This window comes from Mandrillus leucophaeus, unplaced genomic scaffold, assembly GCF_000951045.1.
Source record: "Mandrillus leucophaeus isolate KB7577 unplaced genomic scaffold, Mleu.le_1.0 Scaffold16, whole genome shotgun sequence".
In the NCBI taxonomy this organism is placed as follows: Eukaryota; Metazoa; Chordata; class Mammalia; order Primates; family Cercopithecidae; genus Mandrillus; species Mandrillus leucophaeus.
Window position 1 is genome coordinate 2,912,311 of NW_012101587.1, and position 24,156 is coordinate 2,936,466.

At 43.4% G+C, this 24,156-nt stretch overlaps 1 pseudogene; it reads left to right on the top strand.

Moving 5' to 3' along the window:
• LOC105536521 overlaps nt 1–9,586 on the top strand; it is an 82,858-nt pseudogene extending 73,272 nt beyond the window's left edge.
• Nucleotides 9,587–24,156: the final 14,570 nt, after the last annotated feature.

Genomic DNA, 24,156 nt, shown 5'->3' on the forward strand with positions numbered 1-24,156 from the left:
AGGTGCCAGAAGAGGGAAAAACTTGATGAAGGATGAATCAAGGGGCAATTGAATCCATTGATCAATCTTAATGTTACATGTCAATCAAATAACGGTAGAGGAAGTCTCTGAGTCCCTTGCACACTAGGTGTGTCCACACTGCACTGTAATTCTGCCAGCACTGTTCTGATCCAGTTCAACCCCAAGGCCTGTGAGAAGAGGCAACTTTTCTTTGGTTCTCGTTGAATTCAATTACATGAACAGTCTCTAGAAGAGCAGAAGAGAACGTCTTAACTCTGGGAACTCTATTAACCTGGAAAAGGGAGACTATCCTGGTGGCACGGGAATGCACTCCGATTGCCTTGCAAGTCCTGTGAAATGACATCCTTCTAAGAACCTTTCCTCTCAGAGAGCATTCTTGCTTCAGATGAGCCCATTTGTGTCAGCGCTGTGAGAAGCCACATCCCTGTCACCCTTCTCAGGCCCTGAGAGGTGCCGACTTAAGAGGTCATCTTAGCACAGCTTTTCAAACTATGAGAATCACTTTATGTCATGCTCAAGACAATCACAAAGAGGAAAGAATTTGATCTCAACACTCCTTTGCTGCCCCTCTCAAATAAGAGGAGAAAGAAGGATTTCTCTTCGAGATAAGGACAGTCTGTGTTCCACTCATCACGTGCTACGGTGATTACTGAAGGCGTTATGCTTCACGTGGGCGTTCAAGGCTGAAACCCAGATACTTTAATCACAAACCACTTCAGTCCATACTCCTGGCTCCCACAAATTGTTATTTGTCAGAAGACAGCTGCTTATTCTCTTAAACAGTTCTGAGAAATCAGTTGTTTCCAGGTGCAGTTGGCTAAAGCCCTCTGCCAAGCTCCCATTCCCTAGACCTTGACAACACCTGCGACAACCCACGCTAATAAGGAGAATCAGACCCACCAGACATTCCTGAGATCTCCCTCGCCTGGCAGCTCAGTACAGAAGCGATGTCATCAGGGTTCAAATACTGATCTTATCACGGCGACATTTGCAACTGTCAGGAGACAAGAGACATGCCAACATGTCAGAGATCACAACACACACATCCATGAACTAATGGAAGCTGCTCTTTGGTTCAGAGGAAACGGGAACTAAGTCTTCTGCATTTGTTTATATTGCATTCCCACAGAGAGAAGACAACGAAACATCTCTAGGTAAAGGGCAACTCTATTTTATCCATCCATCACTGACTTTGATGGTTAGGATTTCCTAGGATTGGATGAGCCTCTAACATCCCTCCCTAATTCTCTCCTCCCATAGTCTCTATTCCAAGTTAAGTGACTCGAAGCTTTGGCGATTGGGGATGTGAGAGAAAACCAGCACTCCCACTGGAGGCACTGGAGGAGGTGGAGAGGAAGCTCCATGGTCTTACTACAAGGCAGAGGATTTGGGGAGGACATTATTGACCAAAATGAAATGAGAGGAAAATTTACTAGTCTAGGGGTTAGAACCTTCAAGTCCTTAACTAGGCTACTAAGACAGGTGAGCTCCCCCTTTAAAAGGAGCAGGGCAGAGGGAAGGATGAATGTGCTGAACCCTTGCTGTATGCAGCACCCAAGCTGTGCTGTGCTGTATGTACCAGCCGTGGGTCCTCACACGGACTCTACAAAACAGTTACAGTCATTACCAGGATTTTACAAAGGACAGTAGTGAGGGTACAAATGGAAGTAACTTGCCAAAGTCACGCTGCTGGTGGATAGTGGAAACAGGACGCACACCTGGCACCTGGCTGCAGGTACCTGAACCACGCTGATGTCCTCTTTCCTCGTTCAGTTCTCCTTGAAGGAAATGAACGTGGATCGACTGGGGCACAGATCCCAGTGTGGTTTCCTGACGTATGGGAGCATACTGTACAGCTTTTCTTTGCCTATAAGAATCATGCTCATGCAAGCAAAGTGCTCTGACCCCAACACAGACTTTGAGTCTTGAGATTTTTTTCACTCAAATGGAAAGCAGAGGGCAAGAAAGAAAGACTCAGAGGAGGGAGTGGTGAATTACGGGGAAAACTCATGCCATTAGCAGTTCACCAACCACCCCGGCCGTCTCTCTCTCTTTGTATGTCCACCTTAGTTCACCATTGACTTTCCAAGGAGGACAGGCAAATAATTCAAGTGGGAGAAACACTCTCCTATTATCACACCAACACACAGGAGAGATTGCAGAAAAAGGAAAATCCCAACAGCACGTTTTTCAAATAGGGTCTTTCACAGGGAACTCAGAGTTTTTATGCCAAAAGTTCCATCCGTGCATGGGGTGGGGACACAGTAGCCCTTTACTTCCGACAGCCAATGCATCCCCATTTCTTACAGAAATTCTACCTGTGTAGTGGTGAGATCTGGAGCTGTCACACTGGAGACTCCTTTCTGGGGCTGAGGAGGCTCCTGCAGGAACCTGGAGCTGAGTGCGTGTATGGAGCACTCAGTACATGCAGCAGGCAAGTTCCTGCCCAGAGAGGGGACTGGACTCCTGCCTCTGGCCAGGGAGCTTGTGTGCTATTTTTCATGCCTGGGCCAAGCAGGCTAACTCAATGGTGGAAGGACTTCAGCATGGAGTTGAATGGTCCGATGTAGATCCCACCAATATAAGCTGTTTTCTTTACTATTTTACTCAACGAGCCTGAAAAATGTGTCTCTAGAGAAAATCAGCTAAGTCCTGCTGGGTGGGGAAGCTCTTGGCACACAGGATGGTTCAGCTTTCATCTGAGTCACCAAAGCAGAGAAGGAAGATGGGGCATGAGGAGCTGGTGGTGGAAGACTTGGGGTTCCACTGGGCCCTGGAGATAAGCACTTGGAGGCACCCCCAACACTGGCAGAAGAAGAAAACAGTCCGGGGTCCTACCAAGGAGGGAGAATGGACGCGCGGAGAAGACCAGGCTGCACCGTGAAGATTGCCTGTTACAGTCAAGAGACTCCAGGACCCCATAGAGCCGAGCTGTCTGCCAGACAGAGCCCACATTCAATTCAACACTGGAATGCCAAATGCCCAGACACAGAGGCCTGAAGCAAACAGAAGTGTGGGGTTTTAAGTACTCAAATTCAGGAGACATCAAGAAGATTGGAGACCGGGGCACCACTGGCAGACATTTCTAAATGTTAGGGCAGAACGTACCTGAGTCATCCTCTAAAGAAAGAAGGATCTGTGTTCGTGTGTTTCGTGTTGCTATAAGGACTACCTGAAATTGGCCAGTTTATAAAGAAAATGAGTTTTATTTGGCTCACAGTTCTGCAGGCTGTGCAAGCATAGCTCCAGCACCTGCTCAACTCCCAGTGATGCCTCAGGAAGCTTCATTCATGGTGGACGGTGAAGGGGGAGCAGGCATATCATATGGCAGGAGACGGAGCAGAGAAAGGGGTTAGGAGTTGCCAGGTTCTTCTAACAACCAGCACTCCCTGTGAACTGGTAGAGAACTCACTTCTTACCTCAAGGGCAGCACCAAGCCATTCAGGAGGGATCCGCCCCGTGACTCACACCTCCCCCCGACCCCATTTCCAACACCGGGGCTCACATTCAACATGAGATTTGGAGGGGACACACATCCAAGCTACATCAGAAGCCTTTTGGTTTCTGCTCAAAAATGTGGAGACGTGAAGGCTGTCACTCCCATCCACAAAAGGAAAGTGAACAAACTGACGATCAGACCATCAGGAAACAGAGGTCAGAATGCACACTTCAACCCCAAATCTGCAGACAGGCTCCTGCAGAAAGTCAGGGTTGAGACCACTGATCTGGAGCAGGAGCCACTGAAGCTCACCGGAACCCTCCAATGGTGGTGCTCATGAACCCCTGGAGGCCAGTGTGGACTATCTGGAGGCTGCAGGGTGGGGCTGCAGAGCTACGGGATCCTCTGCACTTTCACGGCCTTACCTTGAAGAACCCAGTGGGTGCTCACAGTAACAATCCAAGAGAGAGACCCTCATGGCACCACCGGTGGAGGAAAAAGCAATCATTTTGAAATACACCCAGAGCCTTCTTCCATATACCAAAGGCCCTCCCTCCAGAGGGAAATACTGTGCCAGAGTCTTATCCCTGCTGGGGGAAAAGAATTCCTCCCGCTCCTGCCCCCCCAGCATTCCTGTGCCACCTGAGGGGCACCGTAGGAAGCACAGACTGCAGGGCGGAGTGTCAGGAAACACTGGGAGGCATCTGCCGGGGAAGCAGCAGCAACACGGGCATAACGTCAGTGCCGCTGGAGGAACAGGAAGAGCCGTGGCCCCAAGACACCGGGGCGGGGCGAGGTGAGCCTGAGACTCAATCCTAAGGTTACAGGGTGTTCCTCCTTCCCCAGACGTTAGCACCACCACAGCAGGATTCCAGGGTAGTAACTGTGATTACAGCCACAAGAGCTGAGAGACACAGACTCACAGTCCAGATAGAGAAGAACAAGCTCACCGGGGTGCACCTGGATTAGGTGCCACAGGCAAGTGATGAGCAAAGCCCAGATGCTAACCAGGCTGGCACAAATCATCACCGGAAGGTCCTGTTCTCTCCATTTCCTATGGCTCGATGTCCAGCTTTCAACAGAAAGCGCACGGCACCTGCATTGCAGGAACAGCAGGGCCCGAAGCGACAAAGCCAGCAGGAGAACCAGCTCAGGTGGGACAGACGCCGGGAGGAGCAGACGGGGAATGTGAGTGACTGTTATGAGGGTGCCAATTTCTTAACCTATTAATGTGATAATACATTCACATATGTTAATTGGACTATTCGTATGGAATGGTCCACAGGCAGTCTGGCTAAAAGAAAATAACCAGGGCTGCCCAGGACGGGGGCAGGTCACAAACACCTTGCAGGGCTGGTCGCCAGAAAAAACCCGGCAGGTCCTCAGAACGCTCAACAGAAACCCAGCCCACCACCCAGCAGCGCCACTCCCAGATGTACACACAGGAGAGGTGAAGACTCGTCCACACAAAACTTCTGTGAGGTTAGATTACACACAACAGAAAATCGTGAAGTGTGAATAAAGTTGTAAAATAAAAATGTATTGTAAAATAAACATTGTAAACAAAAATTCACCGGAGTGTCGTCAGTTGGTTATTCTCTGTATCATGCCAATGGCACCTAAGAAGAGACCCCACGGTGTTTGTTCTTTGAGCGCTGCTGTGTTCCAGGCACCATTCCAAGCTCTAGGGAGTCCCCCGTGAAACGAAGCAAACCAGCCCCGTTACTGAGCAGCGCGTGCAGCCCCGCGGAATGGGCTTCTGTGAATCCGCAAGCACAATGTTCATGGAAAGGGGGCGGCCAGTCTGGGAGCGACAGATCCTGACTGTGGCCGCCCGGCCCCACGTGAGTCTTACTTGCGGTATGTGTTAGACAAGACGCCAAAACCATGTTGAGTTGGGCTGTGTGCGAAGACAAATGTTATTTTTAGTCCTCATGACGCTGGTATCCTTACTCCAAATTTACGGATGAAAATGTATATCAAAACATCATATTGTACACCTAAAATATATAAACTATTTCTTAATATTTTGTAAATAATGAAAATAAAGACATTGCAGCTTCTATAAAAATAAAATACTACAAAAAATAAGAAAGGAAGCTTTAAGAATTGAAGCATTTGGGCCAGGTGCAGTGGCTCACGCCTGTAATCCCAGCACTTTGGGAGGCCGAGGAGGGTGGATCACCTGAGGTCAGGAGTTCAAGACCAGCCTGGTCAACATGGTGAAACCGCATCTCTACCAAAAAACACAAAAATTAGCTGGGCGTGATGGCAGGTGCCTGTAATCCCAGCTGCTCAGGAGGCTGAGGCAGGAGAATTGCTTGAACCCGGGAGGTGGAGGTTGCAGTGAGCTGAGATCGCGCCACTGCACTCCAGCCTGGGTGACAAGAGGGGAACCCTGTCTCCAAAAAAAAAAAAAAGAATTTAAGCATTTTGTCAAGAATCCAAACACTGGTAACTAGTATGGATTTGAAGGGTGGCATTTTTTACTTTTAGCTGCAGTATTTTACTGCCCGCTAGCCCACTCCCAATAGTCTATTACATGAGAGAATTTGCACTTAGAGGACACAGCGGGTCTCTGACTTGTGGCGCTGCAGACATTGCTTCTGGACGATCGTGTGGTGCTGGGTGCCTTTCTGATCATTGAGAGATGCTTGGCAGCATCCCCATCCCCACCCACTACAGCCCGCAGAAGGCCCTTCCCAGGCACAACAGTCTGCGTGGCCTCTGGACCCCGCTGAAGTGCCCTACGCGAGAGTGACCCTCCACTGAGAGGCACTGCTATGAGGCAATTCAGATCAGTGGTTGCACCTGTTTCGAGATTTTACTTATAATATCTAAATACTGTAGGCATGTGGCTATCAGCAAGAGGATATGTGCATAGTTAAATACTGTAGGATAATGGGAAGCATACCTTTTAGGCTAGTCATATTTTTATTATTTTGCTTAGATTACATATTTTTACTATGGAGCAAACTCTAAGGAGACTGGTTGAATAAACTAGCTGAGCATAATCGGAGATGAAAATTGTAACAGTGGTTCATTTTTAGCTTGATAGAGAGTAACTTTTCAAAATATATTAAATGTAAGGATGTCCTAAGGAATTTTCAGAGACTTCTGGAGACAAAATCAAAAACAAGTTTTTGTTCTAGTGCCCCCTATTGCTAGAATTGCTCCTATAGAACTACTCACTTGCTGACAGCAATGTAACACTCTGGAAAAATACATCTGAAGAATAACTGCTTGAAGACACTGGAGAGTTACAAAACGCAGGGACAACGCAGAAGATGTTCCAGCCACGAAATGAGGAACTGCCCTGCAAGCAGCACCCACAGGACTCCACCTCCCTGGGTGGGGCTCCCAGCGAGGCAGAGCACAGCCCTAAAATCAGAAACTGGGGAGGGATTTGAAAGGGGACCAAGGAAACCTGCTGGGGCGATGGAAATGCGTTATGTATTGATTGGGGTGGTTGTTACACACGTTTATACATTTGTCAAAACTTTTTTTAAATGCACACTTAAAATCATCAGTGTTATTGTCTTTAAATTTTACCCCGGTAAGGAAGCAGAAGTACATCAGTGCCTGACAAGAAACAACAGTATCTCTTAAACAAAAGGTCATCAGCGCCTTGAGGAGTTTAATGGCCCAGATGGACGCGCGGCCGGGCTTAGAAAGAGGCCTCGCAGGGCCTAGGACAGAACTGTTTGTTCTCGTTTGCTTATTTTCATGGCTTTGTTGAGATATAACTCACAGAGCAACGATGCCCTCATTTAAAATGTACAATTCAATGGTTTTCAGTGCATTCACAGATGTGTGCAACCATTGCCACAATTTTAGAAGATTTTCATCACAAAAACCCGCTTTTTTAACTCACGCTAAAACTTGGTTATGTTGTAAATATCAATTTTCTTTCCTTCTTTTTCTCTGTATTTATTAAGTACTGCCTCTCAGTTCCCACTTGAGAGTTCAGTAGGGGAAAAATATGATCTAAATGTCAAATGTGAATTATAGCTTAGAGCAAGCCAAAATTTAAATCAGTATTTCCAAACCGAAGGGTGTTACCTGTCAGCTGGTCACGACCCTTAGCTTAGTGGGTTTTCATTATCATTTGTTTTTAAAAAAAGAAAGAGAGAATAGAATAGAAAATATCAGCGTGTGCCACACATAATGTCAGTATTATTTGATGAAATATGTTTCAGGGGTGTGTGTATGTTGGTTCTTACTGCAAAATCTGTTTGTTACCATGGAGTCAGTGAAAAAATAGAAAAGACAGGTATTTAAACCATCCCTTTGGCTGTTTTTGGTCTTCTTTGGGTGAAAATGCCCCGTCTCTGCCACCTTGTCCTGCCCCTCCCCTCAGATGCTGCAGCTGGGGTGTGAGGTGGGGAGCAGGGCCATGAGTATGGGTCCTGGGCTTGGTCGGGGTGTGAGGTGGGGAGCAGAGCCATAAGCGTGGGTCCTGGGCTTGGTCGGGGTGTGAAGTGGGAAGCAGGACCATGAATGTGGGTCCTGGGCTTGGTCAGGGATGCACTTAGTGGGAATCGAACGGAACTCAAATGACCCCCTTCTCCCTCCGGCCTATTGTCTTGCTGCAAAATCCTAAGAATCTGAGTGTTATTCCCTGTTTCTTCTTTGTACTCCTACTGTAAAAAATGGACTCTCCTTCACCTTCCCCTCCCTCTAGGCTAAGAAGGACATGGAGGCACCTCAAGATCTCTTCTAAACGTTATCTGTCGACATTCAGGAAAATAAGAGGGCCAGCATTTCTCCAGGCGAACTTGAGGACTCGGGTGCCCATCAGCAGAGAGAAAGAGCTCCTTTCCTGCCAGGGTTTGGCGTGGGTGTTGAGGTGGAGGAGACCAGCATGGCATGTGTATACCTATGTAACAAACCTGCACATTCTCCACATATATCCCAGAACTTAAAGTATAATTTAAAAATGCAAAAAAAAAAAAAAAAAAAAAAAAAGCTGTTGTTGGAAGGCCTAGAGACAGAACCATCATATAATATTTTTTTCCTAGGACATAGTCAAAACTACACAACTCACCTCACTCTGGACTGTCAAAACCCAACTCATTCGTAGATCATGCACTGCCAGCAATTATCTAGAAATTGTAAGTTGAAAAGTGCTTCAAATTTGGCCTAAATTATGCGCAGATAATAAGTGTAATTAGAAAAGTAATGCAGCTCAGAAAACCTGCACACAGAAGTGTGATAAAATAATCTTAGTATTAAATGACAAGGACATATACATAGTTCAAACACAATTCTAGTTTCAAAAAAGCCCTTGGGGAAAAGGAGACTATCATTAAGGTCTCCAGATTATTGATTAAGCCACCTGCTTTATTCTGCTAGTAAGGCTTTCTTATGTTTTACTCCATTAAGATAAAATTTTCTTTTGACGAAGGAAATTTAGGATAATAGTCATTTTACCTATATATGCCAAGTTTATTGAACCTATGTGGTTGCTTTTCCTTTAAATGATTGTATCATAACATTATTGAGAAGTAATCTATTATTTACTTCCCAAATAACCACAAAGTGAGTTGACATTTTCGTTAAAGGAAAAAGAGAAAATTATTATGTCTGGGACATTCATCTAATAAATACATTTTACTGACCTTTCATATGTTAAAGTCCATGACATTTTTAAAATTTTTTTTGCTCATTTGGGAATCTCAGAAAAGAAAAGATAATGAGAAGGGAATTTGAAGCTCAAATTTTAACAAGAGAAGAAGAAACACCAACTAACTGGGAACTGGAGTGTCAATGGCCCAGGATCTAAAGCCTTTAAGTACCACAAAATCCCTGCATGCATACATTGATTTCAGAATCCTGACATACAGTTCTTTGTGCAATGCTAGTCTTGGCACTCACAATTTATTTAAACAGCATGTCACGCTCTAGAGGTTTGCTTCTGCTTAAGATGTGGAAAGCCAGGGGACTGTGGTTACCTTGGGCTCAGAGCAGGGCGAGGATTCAAAAGGCATTGGGTTCCAAAGGGTTTGTGTCCCTGCCTCCCTTTTCTCTCTGCAGGCCGGAGATGCCTGCAGCATGGACCAGGTCTTCCTCCACTCTGGCTCCTCGCAGGGTGCTCAGTCATCATTGCTGATTTCTCAGTGCTAGAATCAGTCAAGCAAAGGCTGGAGCAGGAGGCCTCTGGTTCTGCTGGTCCAGACTTGGCACTGGGCAAGCCTGGGCATCTGGCCATAAAATCAGGTTTTTTTTTTTTTTTTTTTACACCCCTGTCCTTTCTCCCGAGGGCAGAGAAACTACCTCATGGATACAGGAGAAAAGGGGTATCCTATGTCTTCCCACTGAAGACAGCTGAGGAAAGAATCAGTGAGCTTAAAGCTAGGTTGAGAGAAGTCATATGAACTAAAACACAAAGAAGAACAAAAGTGAGAAAAGGGTGGGGGATAAGGAAGAAGAAACCAGTGGGATACTACACTTGGTCTAACACAGGTGTAATCGATACCCTAGGAAGAAAGACAGGAATAAACAGGAGAGAAGAAATATGTTCCAGAATTAAAGAAGATCACAGATCCCAGAAGCTCCAGATAGCTTGAGAAGGAAAAACAACAAACAAAAATACCCTCAGACATCCAGGGGAAAAAATAAAGAGAAAATCTTGAAAGCAACTAGGAGAAAGGGCATTACACGTTGCTTACAGAGGAACACCAAAGAGAATCTCAGCACACTTCTCCTCAGAAGTGACACGAGCCAGAAGGTAATAGAGGGCCATCTTTAAAATAATGAAAGAGAAAATGATTGTCAGAGAGAATTTCATACGCACAGAAAATATCTTCCCCAGAAAAGGTAAAATAAAGATTTTCCAGACCAAAAGAGAAGCTGAGAAAATATATGACCAGCAGTTCTGCTGTACACGAAATGCTAAAATGCTTCAGGGAGGAGTGTGATGTCAAATGGTCATTGGGATTACACAAAGAAACGAAGCTCTGGAAATGGTAAAATGCAGGTAAATCTAAAACACGTTTTAATTTTTATTCACTTTAAACATATAACTGAGGTCAAACACTAAAACAGTAACAGTACATTATTCCGTCTCTCATATATTGTGTTAGGCAGAATAATAGACCCCAAAGATGTCCACATCCTAAACCCTGAAACCTTCAATTATATCATCTTCCATGGCAGGGGGACTTGGCAGATGGGATTAAATTAAGGACTTTGAGGTGGGAAGGTTTTCCTGGCTTATCTGCGGGGGGGTTCAATCTAACCACAAGCGCCTTAAAAACAGAAGCCGTCTCCTGGTTGTGGTCAGGGAGGTGGGACTATGGGAGAACAGGCAGCAACAGAGGCCTAACTGGTCCTGGAGGTGGACAAAGGGGCTGTAGTCACGAATGCAATGGCCTCCGGAAACCTTCTTCCCTGGAGCCTCCAGAAAGGGGCACACCCTGTGAACATCTGGACTCCAGCTCAGGGAGACTTTTGCAGACCTTCTGGCCTCCAGAATTGTAAGATAATAAATTTGCCTAATTTTTGTGGTAAGGTGTTGCAGCAGTAATTTTCTATGAAAATGAATATAACAACTAATATGTAGAAGTAAAATATGTAAGAATCACACAAAGAGCATGCAAAAAGTATCTAAGATTTTACTATAAATGAAGTGGTAAAATATCATTTGAAGACAGGATATGATGAGAATATGAGAAGCCTTTACTCTTACTAGCACAGATGTATACTTCGACCTTAAAGCAACTATTTTAAAACTTTTAAAAATGCTTCATAGTATGCCAATACTGGAAAAAATGTGGGACTATAGAAAGTACTCAATTAATAAATGAGCACACTATTAATAAAATGAGAAGTCAGAAGACTGGGTGAAAACATTTGCAAACAAATACCTGATAAAGGACTTAGCCAAAAGACATATATATATATATATGTAAAGAAGCCTTACAACTCAACAGAAAGACAAACAATCCAATTTTAAAAGGGCAACATGGCTGGGCGCGGTAGCTCGTGCCTGTAATCCCAGCACTTTGGGAGGCCGAGGCAGGTGGATCACTGGGTCAGGAGTTCGAAACAAGCCTGACCAACCTGGTGAAACCCCATCTCTATGAAAAATACAAAAATTAGATGGGCATGGTGGTGCATGCCTGTAATCCCAGGAGGCTGAGGCAGGAGAATGAACCCAGGAGGCCGAGGTTGCAGTGAGCTGAGATCGTGCCATTGCCCTCCAGACTGGGCAACAGAGGGAGACTCTGTCTCAAAAAAAAAAAAAAAAAGGTGGGGGGGAGGCGGGGCAACATATTTCAGTAGACATTTCACCAATGAGGAGACACAGGCAGCAAATGAGCATGCACAGAAAGCTGCTCATCATCATCGGCTATTAAGAAAATGAAAATCAATACACAGCCACTAAAATGGCTTTTTTTGATTTAAAAAGTTAAAATCCAGACACCTGCTGACAGCAAAAGCCAGCAAGAATGCAGAGCAGCTGAAACCTTCACACACTGCAGTGGGGAGTGAAAAATCACACACACACTTTGGAAAACAGTTTGAAAGTGTCTTCAAAATTCAACAGACACCCACCGTGTTGACTCGGCAATCTACCATAGGCATTCTGCCAATAGAAATAAAAAGATCTGTGGAAAGAAAAAAAAAAAAAAACCTGCAGGCAAATGTTTACCATAGCTTTGTTCATAATCTCAAAAAAAAAAACAAAACAAAACCCAAAAACAAAACCAAAAAACCAGAAACAGCCCCAAGGTCCAGCAGCTGGCAGCTGGAGACACAAATCAGAGCACGCACACCCTTGCAGCACTGCTGCAGCCATAAGCTACTGCCTCCTGCAAATGCATCACTCTCAGAGCACTGCTGCAGCAATAAGCTACTGCCTCCTGCAAATGCATCACTCTCAGAGCACTGCTGCAGCAATAAGCTACTGCCTCCTGCAAATGCATCCATCTCAGAAGCCTTATGTCATTAAATGGGGGAAGACAGACACTGAGGCTACATACCGTATGAGCCCATCTGTCTGACACGCTGGGCAAAGCAAGCAGTGGCCACCAGGAGCTGGCGCTGGGGGACAGAATGGACTCCAAAGACTCACAAGGAAACTCTATGGTGGTGCTGGTTACACAGCTGAACGTATTTGTCACATCTCACTGACCTGCACATTCAGAAGGATGAATTCTACTCTGTAAACAATTCTACCTCCATACACATGGCTTTTAAATAAATGGCAGAACTAGCCCCTTAGGAGGAGAAACTGAGAGCAGGAGTTTGCAGGTTCTCTGCCTTCTTGGGCGGGGCTCACTTCCTCTCACAGGCCTCGGAAGAGGAAGAGGAAGAGGAAGGCGGCGGGTCTTCAGGGCTGGATCCGCCTCTGATGGCCGCTCCTTCCCGCCTCTGGGTGCTGCCCGCACGTGGAGGATGCTGCTTTCTCATCCCCAGCGGCTAGCCAAGCCCAGGAGGAGACCCTCTGGCTCTGACTTTTCTTGTCCTGGAACAGAGCAGGCTGCAATTCTGAGCCAAGCTTTTCTTGCCCTTAGCTCGGGTGGAAAACAACGAAAACATGTGGGAGTTAGAGGTGCGTCTGACACATGGACCTCAGAGCCCGTGCCTGCTTCCAGCGTGTAATGCAGGTTCTGTGAAACAGACATGTTTGGGGAAATAAATATTTCTTTTACAAAATGGGTAAGCGCTTCTCTGAAAAAACTCTTAAGTGCTGAAAACTTATTGAAAACTTATTTGTAAACTGAAATACAGCTCACTGGTTTATTCATTAAATTTAATTAATTTTAATGATCTCTAATTGTATAGGTTCAATTGCTGACAGTAAGAACCATTCCAGCCAGATTAAACGAACAGAGGCTTATCAGCAGGGATGAGGTGGCTTCCTGAATCACTGGTGCAGCAAAGGCTCCTCACCCCAGGAGAGTGGTGCCCAACCGTGGGGAGCAGGGTAGCCTCCTCCTCAGCAGGGTCACATCGGGGTGCTGAGGCCTCCACCCGCATCCGTGACACAACCCGGGGGCTTCTGCCCAGCCTCCCACCCAATTGTTCATTCAAACTGATTTGCAAGGGATCTGGGAAATGTGGTTTTTAGCTCCAGGCTTGGCAGGATAGGGAGGAACACTAGATGAGGTCAGAATGGAGTGTGAGCTAGCTCAGTCCGATAAACACACTTGGTTTGTCACAGACATGGCTCTTTGTTAAAGCCCATCCACAAACATGTAAGACACAGAAAACCAAAGTGAGTAATGAATACAGCACCAACAACTGAGAGGGGAGCGTGTGCTTTTCAAAACAGGACGAGCAGAAGAATGCCGTGCAGGCAGGGCTGTTGCTGTGGAGAAGACATCACAAGAAGCCACAGTTTTCCAGAGAGTCTCCAGTCCTAAAAACTACTTTATGGCAAGTGCAACATGCAAAGCCTGTTTAGGTTTTTAGATAATAGATCTGGGGCAAGATCTAGAGACTCCAGCAGAGCTAACACATGATGTCTGACATCTGGAAAGTTACCAGAGTCACTATGGTAGGACTTCCACGCACAATAAAACCGGAGGACTTGAAGGACCTCCAATCTAGCCAGTCTGAATATCTCCCAGGAGAAATGGCTCAGGAAATGGACATTCGTCCAATTTCCTGAGAAAAGAAGACTGTTTTTAAATTCAGTCTCAGTAACTGTGAACACATAACACCAGCCCACAAAAGGAAATGTTAACTACATAACCATCAAATAGAAGAGAGAATTGTGCAAAGTAGAATGTGTGAGGGGATGGAATTATGAATGAGAATAGCACTAGTCTCTGAACAAGATGAAGGAGCAGCCATCGTCAGATTTTACAGATTCCGGGATCATCCACCAGCTCCTATACCAGGGTCTGAGACTCCCTCGTTAGATAGCAATGTTCTTTTTGATTAAAACATTACTTCCTCCTGGAGTGTTACTGAAAAGGCAAAATTCACTAGATTTTCCAACGTTAATACCCTAGGTGAATTATTTAATTTCATCACTTTCTTTCATAAATGTAAAAGGGCTACCTATCTAAGGACATTCTTGGAATAAGCAACCTTGAAGGAAACCAGAAGTTGGGCTAAAGTAGGTAGTTACCAGGTGGTGGGAATGGGGCCTCTACCAGGCACTTCAGATGCAGAGAATAAAATACAGTCCCTGGCCTCAGTGCACTTCCAGTCTAATTGAGAATACCGGAGAGGCACACGAAAAGGTAACTAAAAACAAAACAGAAGATTGGTACAAGCAAGATCATCCATAAAGGTTTAGAGAGGGAAAACTAAAATATTGACAAGAAAAACTGCAAGAATAACTGGGCCATTCTGTAACCATATGCCCTTAGAGTTTGAAAGGGCTTTTCATGGAGGCTATGACAACTGCCTGTGCTCGGAGGTACTATCCCTATCTGGAGTTACCTGTGCGTGTGGACATCTCCAGTCAGGAAACTTGCGTCGTGAGTCAGCTTATTCCAATTCTGTTGTTAAAATGGTCTGTCTGCATGTCTTCAAAATTGACTTTCTTTTACATTTCACCCAGAGGTCTCAGTTACCCTTGGGAGCTACAAACATTTTGACCACTTTGCTCCTACTCAGTATTCTTCAAATAGTGAAAAAAATGTGTGTTGTCCTTAAGCTTTCTCCTTTACAGATAAGCTTTATCTACTAAATGTCTGTCACCATGTTTTCCTTGAGATGGGCCTGAAACTTGTCATCATTCTAAAGGGGATTCAAAACACAGTACCAAAAAAAAAAAAAAAAAAAGAGTATGGCTTAGCCTTGGCCGTTTCCATGTAGAGACAATGGCTCACATGCGGCAGGTTTTGGAAATTAGTTTGCAAAGATAGGTGAGGGTCGGAGCGTGAAGGTTCTTGAGTGTGGGGCTAAGTCTGTACTTCGTCTACCTGCAGAGAAGCCACCAAATATTGCCCAGGAGATGATTTACTGGTGGGAAGCACCTTTTCAAAACATGTCCCAGATGTCAACCTTGACATCCAACTTGCAGAATTCCAAATGAAATGGACTCCAATGCTACTCCTCATGGGATGAAATTCAGTGATCAAGAAGTGGGGGTTGACTGGCATTTTTCTTGTCATGTATGAGCTGAGTGTACTTAATAATTGCATCTCGTTGACTAACATATTATTTCCTCATTCTGCACTGCTGCACCTCTGCTGAATAGGGATCCCTCCCCTGTACCTTGGCTACAAAGCTTCCAGCATCCAGCGCATTTGTGGGTGCTGCTGACTTCAATTGAACATTTGTGACAACCAAAGGCTCTTCTATTTCTGTTTCACAGTCTGCACCACCTGCTTCCAAACTTTCTGTTTTCTATAATCAGCTCCCTCTCCTTCAGGTTTTCTCTATAAACTTGATTACCCTCAGTTTATGATGCAAAGAATTTTGTTTCCCATCTCCTGCCGGGCTCTTGACTTGACTTTGCATATTCAACACCTAATCATTTGCCTGCCAAATGGAGAGAAATAGACTTCAGACTACGCCCTTTGACAGAACAGAAAGGTTGACAGATGCTCTCAGAAGCCCCTGTTTCCCTTCTCCCTCCCCAATCAACCACTGTGAGTTGTTGCTGAAGGGAATCATGTGCCACTTTATTTCCCTACTAATATAATTTCCTCCACTGGAGAGACAGAAACAGCTATAACTAGTTTTTATTTATAAACAAGATTTTTCTTTATCTCCTTTATGGAAAGATTAATTCCACAGTGATCTATAGAAAGAACTAATAGAAAAAGAAACTGAAAAAGTTAAAGCATTGAGTAAGGCATTAAAACAGTCCAGAAGTGATGTGAAATTAAACTTGTGCTGTGGCAAGAGAGGACAGGAATGAAGCAAGAGAATGAAGAAGAGGAAATCAAATGAATAAACCTAATGAAAAGAAAAAATGAGTCAAGGTGGAATCCAGCATTTTCCAGCCAGGTAACTGAGGTCATCCATTCATGTGCTAACCTGTGTGATAGACATGTATCAGGGGCTGAAGAAGAAGGGCTCTAGGTGCTGGCCTTTAGGAGTAGACGGCACAAGCTCCTACTAATGTTCTAGTGGGAGAAACAGACAATCAGAACACAAGTAAATGGCCAAGATGATTTCAGACAGTCAGAAGTGCTGAGAAGACCATGAAACAAAGTGAGGGAACACGGCTGGGTTGGGGGAGGCAGGGCCTGCTTTAGATTAGGCAATGAAATAAGGCTTCCTTTTGAAACTGATAATGAAATAGAAATTAGGATAATATCAAGGTGGTGGCTGTGCAGATGCTCAGGGCAGATTATTCCAAAAGAAGGGTCAAGAAAAGCAAATGGCTTAAGAACAAACTAAGCATAATTGAGGGGAAAAAGACCTATGGGACCCCATGCAGTGTGAGGATGAGGGTGAAGTTGGGGAAGTGGTTAAACAGGAGGTCATGTGGAAATGAGGTGACAATGGTGATGGTTAGATACGATGCTTGTCCTTTGTAAATACTCAGCAAATGACAATTATCATTCCGATATGGTTTGAATGTGTCCCCACCCAAATCGCTTCTTGAATTCCCACGTGTTGTGGGAGGGGCCCAGTAGGAGGTAATTGAATCATGGGGGCAGGTCTTTCCTGTGCTGTTCTCATGATAGCGAGTAAGTCTCATGAGGTCTGATGGTTTTAAAAAGGAGCATTTCCCTGCACAAGCTCTGCTCTCTTTACCTGCTGCCATCCATGTAAGACATGACTTGCTCTTCCTTGCTTTCCACCATGATTGTGAGGCCTCTCCAGTCATGTGGAACTGTAAGTCCATTAAACCTCTTTTTCTTCTGTCTTGGGTATGACTTTATCAGCAGGGTGAAAAAAGACTAATATACATTCCTTATCTAATTATTATTATAGCTTCAGCTGGCTTGCAGCCTATGCTATACTGCTGGAGAATATAGCATGGACAGTAGGAATAAAAAATTAATCATTCCTCACAATTAATCATGTGAATTCAAAGGAAAAACAAGCAGCAAGTGATTTACATACTTGGAAGATGAGGAAACCTTGCTGTTATGAATATGATGAAAAGAACCCATAATTGCATATCTTGCTGGTAGGAGTGTACATTTGCATAATTTTTAGAAATGTGAGTTAATGAAATTTACCAACAGCATTAAACACATGTGCCTTTTGATTCAGATTCCATTTCTTAAAAATATTTAAGCATGGTAATAGTGAATTCAATGTGTGTGTGCAAATATTTCATTAAAAGGATATTCCTGTGCTATTGAATGTCTTGAAGAAAACTGGAAACAACCTAAATGTTTATCAGCAAGGAGTGGTTACATTATTAAACTTCCACATATCTGACCACAGTTCAATCATTGAAACTGCTGTTACTAAAGGTATACTTATTGACACTGAAAGACATTTCTGATATCTTGCTTAATGAGAGAGACAGTGTAGAAATATTATTGTGGTATGATTGCTCAGATGGACTTTTTTGTCTGCTCACCATTTCCTTGAGGGAACTCCCTCTCCCTCTTTTCCTAGTCCTGTGGGTGGCATGGGGTTTGGGGCAAAGCACTTTACCAAGTGGGGTATCCCCCTGCCACCGTGATCAGCTCAGGAGTGAGCTTGTAATCCTGCTGGACCAACGAGAGCCCTCCCTGGTGTTTCTGCTGGTGCTTACAGGAAAACAGCATTCTCTTTTGCTGGGAGATTTTCAACTAAAGCCAGTCCATCTTCTTGAAAGAGGCCATCATTGCCATGTCATGTTGTGAGCCAACCTGGTTTGAGCCCCTGTAATTAGCAGTGTCACCCACTGGGCTTTTCAGTTGTATGAGGGAGTGAATTCATTTTCTACTTAGAAGAGTTTGACTTAACCTTCTGTGTTTTGAAACTGAAAGAATCATAGCCAATAAGAAACCAGTTTTTTAGTGAAAGTGCATAGAAAAGCACCTGGAAGGATCTAAACCAACACATTGATGATGGTTATTTACAGATTTGTGGATCTTATTTTCTATATTAAGTATATGATATTTTGTAATTTTCTTTTAGTAAATAGAACTCACTTCATATCCAACAAAAAGAAGAGGTTAAAATGGAGTAACAGGAGAAGAAGTAAGGTTGGGTCAAGATTTAGAGAAACCAAGAGTACTGTTTCAACCATGTTAGTTTGAAACGCATGCTACACACTCATATGGTGACACTGAGCAGGACTTTGTCTACCTGAGTTCAGAGTTCAGTGAAGGAAGTTACCACCAAGACACAAAATTGGGGTTATACATTCTACAGAATGTATTTCGGTAAGCAGAGCCTACATATAGCAATTGAGACCTAAGGGATGCCAACACAGAAACTCTACCAGAGGAGAAAAGTCAGCCCAATCAGTAAAGACAGAATAAAGGAAAAGCCACTGTGGAATGAGGCAAACCTGGGAGAATGTCATGGAGAGGAGAGTGCTTCAAAAAGGAAGGAGTTGTCCGTGGTGCTGATTGCTGCAATTTGGTCGATGAAGACCAAGACAGAGCAACACATGGGATCCAGCCAGTTCGTGATGGATGACTGATATGGTTTGGCTGTGTCCCCACCCAAATCTGATCTTGAATTTAGCTCCCATAATTCCCAGGTGTCATAGGAAGAACCTGGATGGAAGTAATTGAATCATGGGGGCAGGTCTGTCCCATGCTGTTCTCTTGATAGTGAGTAAGTCTCATGAGATCTAATGGTTTGATAAAGGGGAATTCCCCTGCACAGACTCTCTTGTCTGCCACCATGTAAGACGAGTCTTTGCTCTGGCTTCATCTTCCACCATGATTTTGAAGCCTTGCCAGCCATGTGGAACTGTGAGTCCACTAAACCTCTTTTTCTTTATAAATTGCCCAGTCTTAGGCATTTCTTTATTAGCAGTATGAGGATATGCTAATACAATAACCTTGAGGGAGTAATTTCAGACAGATGTGTGAGCAGAGCACAGGAGTAAGTCCAGGAAGGAAAAGGGGGCTGAAATTAAGCTCTTAATTACAGTGAACTGGAGAAGTATTTTACTGTGAGGAGACCTAAGAATAGAGCCTTCCTGTTAAGAGGGAATGGTGTAGGGGGTCAAATTCTATCATTTGTATATTTCAGTATAGGAAATACTAGAGCATGTTTGTGTGTTGATAAGAAGATGTTGAAGGAAGATTATGAACTTTCAAGGAAGGAAGGGCTTAATTATAAGCTTGAAAGAATAAGGAAATGGAATTTATAATACAAGTGAAGAGATTATATAAAAGGAGGAAGTGAAAGCAGAGAGAGTGAATATAGATGAAGGTAGATTGGTAGATTCAAAAGTTATAAAATAAGAGCAATTCCTTCTAATCATTTCTAACTAATTTCTCAGTGCAGTGTGAAACAAGATCATCATCCAAGTGTAAAGGTTTAAAGAGAAAAAGGCTGAAATAGTTGTTTTTGAGCAATGGGAGAAGGTAGTGGTATTTTTAGGTTTTCTTGAGGGTTCACTTGAGACTTACAGACATGAATTAAAGTCAGAATGTATTAGTCCATTTTCATACTGCTATGAAGAAATACCCAAGACTGGGTAATTGATAAAGAAAAAGAGGTTTAATTGACTCACAGTTCCACATGGCTGGGGAGTCCTCGCAATCATGGCAGAAGATGAAGGAGGAGCAAAGGCATGTCTTACATGGTGGCAGACAAGAGAACGCATGCAGGGGACTCCTCTTTATCATACAATCACATCTCATGAGACTTATTCACTATCACAAGACCAACACAGGAAAACTCGGCCCCATGATTCAGTTACCTCCTACCCAATCCCTCCTATGACATGCAGGGATTATGGGAGCTACAATTAAAGATGAGATTTGGGTGGGGACACAGCCAACCCATATCACAGACCAATGACAAATGCTTGTTGGTTGAAACTACCAGTAATTTCATCACAATTTAATAGTAATAAAATGAATCTTTTAAATCATCTGGCCTAGTCATTCATGAAATAAAAGCATCCATTGAAACATCCTTAACTGGTAGTTGGTCACTAGTAGAATTTCTTCCATACTGGTATTAGTTACAACAACTTCTGCCTACCCCTGGAAGTTCACAAAATGGAAACATCCTAATTATGCAACAAGTACTATCTTGGTTGCTATATTAATATGGACTTGATGCCTGGTTTTGTCATGAACAGGCAACGTAGCAGGGATGGCCACCTCTGAACCTTGGTTTTCTCATTTCTAAAGAAGAAAATCACATTTACCATGAGGAATGTTAAACTGAGATTGTAGTCAGCACTCCTTATCTGTGAGTTTCTAATCTGCAGATATGAAGGCTGGCTGTGCTAAGGCATTTTGTATCTGGGATTTGAACAACTGCAGATCCTTGCAAGGTCCTAGAACCAGTCCACCGTAGATAAGAGGGTCAACCTTACTTGAATATGTTTAATAATGCACCAATTATTTTAATATATGAATATGTTTAATATGTGACTAATATGTGAATATTAAACATATTTGAATATTAAATATTCAATTAAATATTAAATATTTGAATATTAAACATATTTGGATATGTCTAATAATGCACCACTAAAGAATATGTTTAATAATGCACCAGTTATTTAAAAACTTATTACCTCTAACTTAAACTCAGCAATTTATCATTCCTAAAAAGAAAAAAAACTTAATAGCACTTTTTCTTAGAAAAATCACTGAGTAAAAATCATTATCCTTAAAAGATACTTCACACAATAAAGTCCTAATGCATCCAAGTTAGACTTCTCTAATTACAATGGAGTTGAAACATGAAAATTACCTCCCTCACTGCTTTTAAAAATTTTGGAGCCCATTTCCTAAACATGTATTGTCTTTCCTACTTCATTCTGAAAAGCAAACAAACAGGAAAGCAAATTAAAATACAGGCTATTAAGTGATTCCTTCCTGCAGAGTGATGAGGAAGGTGTCAGTTGCACATCACATAGAAGAAATCTTCATTCCTTATATGCATGGTTTCTCCCACCACAACATTCTTGAGCAAATTCCCTGATATAAAATGCTCCCAACTTGCCCTCTTGAAGATAAGCCCGGAAGCAGTTTTTCTCTACATTAGCCTTATAAAAAATGACGGAAATAATTCAGTGCCAGAGTTTGAAAAAGCACTCGTTCAGTTCCCCAGAAAATAAAATTCTTAAAACATATATATAGGAATCAATAATAAAAATAAGTATCTATGACAAAGCAAGGAGGTAAACAAAAAAGGAATTTTTTTTTTTTTTTTTTTTTTTTTTTTCTGGCTCTGTCGCCCAGGCTGGAGTGCAGTGGCCGGATCTCAGCTCACTGCAAGCTCTGCCTCCCGGGTTTACGCCATTCTCCTGCCTCAGCCTCCCGAGTAGCTGGGACTACAGGCGCCCGCCACCTTGCCCGGCTAGTTTTTTGTATTTTTTAGTAGAGACGGGGTTTCACCCTGTTAGCCAGGATGGTCTCGATCTCCTGACCTCGTGATCCACCCGTCTCGGCCTCCCAAAGTGCTGGGATTACAGGCTTGAGCCACCGCGCCCGGCCACAAAAAAGGAATTTAACATACATAAAATGTGACACACTGTAAAATAAAGATATGTAACCTTCGATGTGTGCAGATCCCATGTGCTTCTGTAAAATATTGTCTTTATAAAGTAAACACTTCACATGTCATTCCCATAGGCTACAAATAATGACAGATTGGATGGAAAAGAAAAGTGTTCCTATTCTCAGCATCGTTTTGGTTGTCTGTTTTTGTTTAATGTATTTTGGAATGAGATAGAGAGAAGCTCTGGAACTGCAGAATCAGCCTAACTAGACAGGTGAGACTGCAGGGGGGACGTAGACATCCCTACACATTAGGGAAGGTGCTGGCAGTCATCTAGAGCCAGGAAATGATGACAGACTGCAAGAAAGTAAAACAAGCTGGTCTCTGAAGGTGGCCCAGAGGCTATTAAAGTATACAAATTTCCACTCTGCAATCATCTCTCATTTGCTTTAAAAACATCCGTATTACACCTCATATTGTGTTAGATATCTCCACCATACACAGGGCAGGTGATAGAAAAATTGTTCAAATGTAGATTGGAGTATTTGCAAACACTGAAGGAAAGTTACACACTGTAGGGACTCTAGGTTGAGGCATTCTTACACAAGAGAAGAAACCCAGGTTCTTTACATTCGGTATTCAAAACAGTTACATGTGGAGCAAAGCTTGCTTATTAATGTACCTAATTAAATTAAACTGAGCCAGTAACGCTGTTGAAGCCCTAAGAGCTGACTTTGGACTCAAGACCTATAAGTAGATAGTTTATTATTCCTTAAGCAACTGTCTTTGCCTAGATATAGACATGACTGATCTATCGTAAAACTGTCTGTCCCTAGTCATGTGGACTAATGTGACGTCTACTGCTGCTCAGTTTCTTACAATTGAAGCTGAGTATGTTCATACAGAAGTCACATTTTCCCAGGTTTCTCCAATTTAGCCTATAAACAGACCCCTTCAAGCAACATCCAGAAATAAAATGGACATTTTAGGGGGTTTTGGTTTCAAAAAGAAAATAAAAACAATTACTTAGCTATCTAAATTTTTGTAAATGATTTTTAAATCCTTTAAAGAAAATAATGGGAATCCTCGGAGGAACTACGACAAGTAGGATTTGTAACTGATTAGATCTCTTGGTTAAGTGCAAACATGCAATGAAGAGTAGAGAAACATTCAGAAAATGAACAGGTCGTTTTGTGTGCAGATCTGACTCAGAGCAAAACCGTAGCTCTCACCAGTCAATTCACACAGAACAGGTGAGCTGGATGGCCCCAGCACACCCAAGGAAAACAAGTTTGGAGCCTGCTCTGTACATAGTTTCACAGGAGGAGGCACAGGGAAGCCCAGGCATGCTCCTCCTAAGCTCCTGCGCACACCAGCGGTGAATGAGCTGAGAAGGAAATTTAAAAAGACCCATCTTGCAGCCATGGCCCTACTTTTCCTCCACTTCACTGCCTTTTCCTCCCACAATCTGATAATGGGAGAGGGGGTGATGACTCAGGACGCTTCCACAGATGTCAGGGACTTAGTAACACCAGAGTCACACAAAAGTGAACGATGCCTTCCCCAGCAGAGGACCATGAGTCACACGACAGCTTCACAGAACTCAGCTTAGATTTCTCTTGGGCTTTACATGGTTAACTTCAAGGAAACTTGAAAAGTCCAGGTTCATATGACAGGAGTCAAAGATTATATCGAGGCATTCCCTGAACTAACACAAGAAGTGATCTTCCTCTTGAAACCTTAGGGAAAAGCAAACCATGGCAGGAATCACCCAACACTTTATTCTAAGAGGTCTCTGAATCTATAAAATGCCTGTTAAACAAAAGAGTCAAAATGCTCTCAAATCAGCAGTTCTAGTACCCAAAAGAGATGGAAATCTCAGTCATGTGGACTAGGTTTCTCCAAGGTAAGTTATCTTCTGATGGGACACCGAATTCAGACTTCTATGATGTTGACTTCTTGATGAATCCCAACTTCCGTCTTCCTCTCTCCCCACCCTCAAGCTATGAATGGGAACATCCAAAGACACAAATGTTCTTCATTTTCACTCATGGGAAAGTTGTGAGAGCCATATATTGAAAGAAGGTCAGAGCCTTAAAAGAAAATTGACACTCAGACCAACTGCCTAATTTTTTTCAGCAGTTCTACAGAATCCTAGAGCGGCGAAGTGGCTACTCAACTGCATT